The 3034-nt window shown below is 39.4% G+C and overlaps 2 long non-coding RNA genes across 3 annotated transcripts in view; one reads left to right on the top strand and one right to left on the bottom strand.

Moving 5' to 3' along the window:
- LOC114486479 (uncharacterized) overlaps positions 1-3034 on the top strand; it is a 63130-nt gene that overhangs the window by 40110 nt on the left and 19986 nt on the right. The window lies entirely within an intron of this gene.
- LOC114486480 (uncharacterized) overlaps positions 53-3034 on the bottom strand; it is a 37886-nt gene continuing 34904 nt past the window's right edge. Inside the window, exon 3 of the long non-coding RNA XR_008617676.1 lies at positions 53-767. This is a non-coding gene — a long non-coding RNA (uncharacterized lncRNA). The remainder of the gene's footprint in view (positions 768-3034) is intronic.

Here is a 3034-nt window from a genome sequence, read left to right as displayed (position 1 = left end):
ACAGGCTTCTTGGTGGCGGCAGCAGCAGCCCTAGCGTCCCAAGCCCGTCTCTGTTGTCCGTGCCTACAGCCGCAGCTCACGCCCGTCTCTGGAGCTCCTTTAAGCGGCGCGCTTGAACCCCTCTCCTCGCGCACCAGGAAACAAGAGGCAAGAAAAAGTCTCTTGCCTCTTCGGCAGGTCCAGACTTCTCCCGGACTCCCTCCTGGCTAGCCGTGGTGCACTAACCCCTTCAGGCTGTGTTCACACCACCAGTCCTCTCCCTGCAATTCGACCTAAGCCGGAGCCTCAGCTCCCAGCCCCCGCCCACCCCGGCCAGCGTGCAGGGAAGCCTCTCGGGCTGGTGAGTGCTGGTCGGCACCGATTCTCTGTGCGGGAATCTCTCCGCTCTGCCCTCCGCACCCTGTTACTGCGCTCTCCTCCATGGCTCCGAAGATTCCCCCTCCACCACCCGCAGTCTCCGCCCGTGAAGGGGCTTCTAGTGTGTGGAAACCTTTCCTCCTTCACAGCTCCCTCCCACTGGTGCAGGTCCCATCCCTATTCTTTTGTCTCTGTTTTTTCTTTTTCCTTTTGCCCTACCCATGTACGTGGGGAGTTTCTTGCCTTTTGGGAGGTGCGAGGTCTTCTGCCAGCGTTCAGTAGGTGTTCTGTAGGAGTTGTTACACATGTAGATGTATTTCTGATGTATTTGTGGGGAGGAAGGTGATCTCCGCGTCTTACTCTTCCGCCATCTTCTCAAATCTCTCTGCAATATTTTTTTGAATGTTCCTCTGGCAAGCGAAACAAAACAAAAAATAAACAAATTGGAATACATCAGACCAAAAAAATTTTTACACAGTGAAGGAAACTATGAACAAAACCAAAAGGCTGCCTATTTAATGGGAGATGAAATTTTCAAATGATATATCTGATAACGAATTAATATCCCAAATATATAAAAAACTCATACAGCTAAACTTCAAAAAACAAACAAACCAATTAAAAAATGGTCAGAGGACCTGAATAGACATTTTTCCAAAGAAGACATACTGATGGCCAACAGGCACATGAAAAGATGTTCAGTGTCACTAATCATCAGGGAAATGAAAATCAAAACCACACTGAGATATCACCTCACACCTGTCAGAATAGCTATTATCAAAAAAACAACAAATAACAAGGGTAGGCGAGGATGTGGAGAAAAGTAAATCCTCACACACTGTTGGTGGGAATGTAAATTGTTGCAGCCACTATGGAAAACAATATGGAGGTTCTCAAAAAAATAAAAATAGAACTACCATAAGATACAGCCATTCTACTTCTGGGTATTTTTCTGAAGAAAACAAGAACACTAATTTGAAAATATATATGCTCCCCTATGTTCATTGCAGCATAATTTTCAATAGACAAGATATGAAAGCAGCCTAAGTGCCCATCAAATAGATGAATGGATAAAGAAGTGGTATATATATGCAATGGAATATTACTCAACCATATAAAAGAATGAAATCTTGCTATTTAGGAGAGCATGGATTGACCTAGAGGGTATTTTGCTAAATGAAATAAGTCTGGCAGAGAAAAACAAGTACTGTGTGATTTCACTTATATGTGGAATCTAAAAAAAAAAAACCAATATAACAAAACAGAAACAGAGTCATAGATACAGAGAATAAACAGGTAGTTGCCAGAGGGGAGGGAGAGGGGGTATGAGTGAAATAGGTGAGGGAGATTAACAGGTACAAACTTCCAGTTACAAAATAAATGAGTCACAGAGATGAAATGTACATCATGTAGAATATAGTCATTAATAATGTAATATATTTGTATAGTGACAGATGGTAACTAGGCTTTTATCATGGTGATCATTTTGTAATGTATAGAAATATTGAATCACTACGTTGTACACCCTGAACTAACAACCTGTTGTAGCTCAGTTATACCTTAAAAAAAACAACCAACCAAACTCATAGAAAAAGAGATTAGATTTGTGGTTACCACAGGCAGAGGGTGGAGGGAGGGGGAATTTGATGAAGGCGGTCAAAAGGTATAGACTGCCAGTTATGAGATAAATCAATACTAGGGATGTAATCTATAATGATAAATATAATTAATAGTGCTGTATGTTATTTATGAAAGTTGTTAAGGGAGTGACAACCCTCATTACAAGGAAAAAATAATTTTTTTCTTTTTCTTTTTTATCTATATGAGATGATGCATGTTCACCAAACTTGTTATGGTAATCATTTCATGATGTATGTAAATCACATAATTATATCTTGATAAAATTTGAAGGAACCCCCTTCCAGAATAACCAAATAAATAAAAGTGTAACTAATAAGCAAATTGGGAAAATAAAACAGAATCATAAAAAATAATCCAACAAATCCAAAGGAGGCCAGAAAAGGAAGAGAAAAAAAAAAAAAAAAGAAGAAATGGGACAAATAGAAAACAACTAGCAAGATGGCAGATTTAAATGCAGACATATTTATAATTACATTAATGCTCTGAACACTTCAATGTCAGATTTGGTGAAAAAAGCAAGACCCAAAATACATGGGTCTTGCACAGTAAAGGAAACCCACTTCAAATATAAAGACTTACATAAATCAAGAGTAAAAGCATGGAAAATTTTCCATGCAAATACTAATGAAAAGATAGTGTAGTAGTTGTATTAGTATCAGACTAATTGGACTTCGAAACAAGAAATATTACTGTTACAACCCTCAGAATGGGAGAAAATATTTTCAAATGAAGCAACTGACAAAGGATTAATCTCCAAAATTTACAAGCAGCTCATGCAGCTCAATATCAAAAAAACAACCCAATCCAAAAATGGGCAGAAGACATAAATAGACATTTCTCCAAAGAAGATATACAGATTGACAACAAACAAATGAAAGAATGCGCAACATCACTGATCATTAGAGAAATGCATATCAAAACTACAATTAGGTATCACCTCACACCAGTCAGAATGGCCATCAGCAAAAAATCTACAAACAATAGGGACTTCCCTGGTGGCGCAGTGGTTGAGAGTCCGCCTGCCGATGCAGGGGAC

The sequence above is a fragment of the Physeter macrocephalus genome, chromosome 6, assembly GCF_002837175.3.
Source record: "Physeter macrocephalus isolate SW-GA chromosome 6, ASM283717v5, whole genome shotgun sequence".
Lineage (NCBI taxonomy): Eukaryota > Metazoa > Chordata > Mammalia > Artiodactyla > Physeteridae > Physeter > Physeter macrocephalus.
The sequence above is the reverse complement of the archived record's forward strand: the minus strand, read 5'-3'. Positions and strand labels throughout refer to the sequence as shown.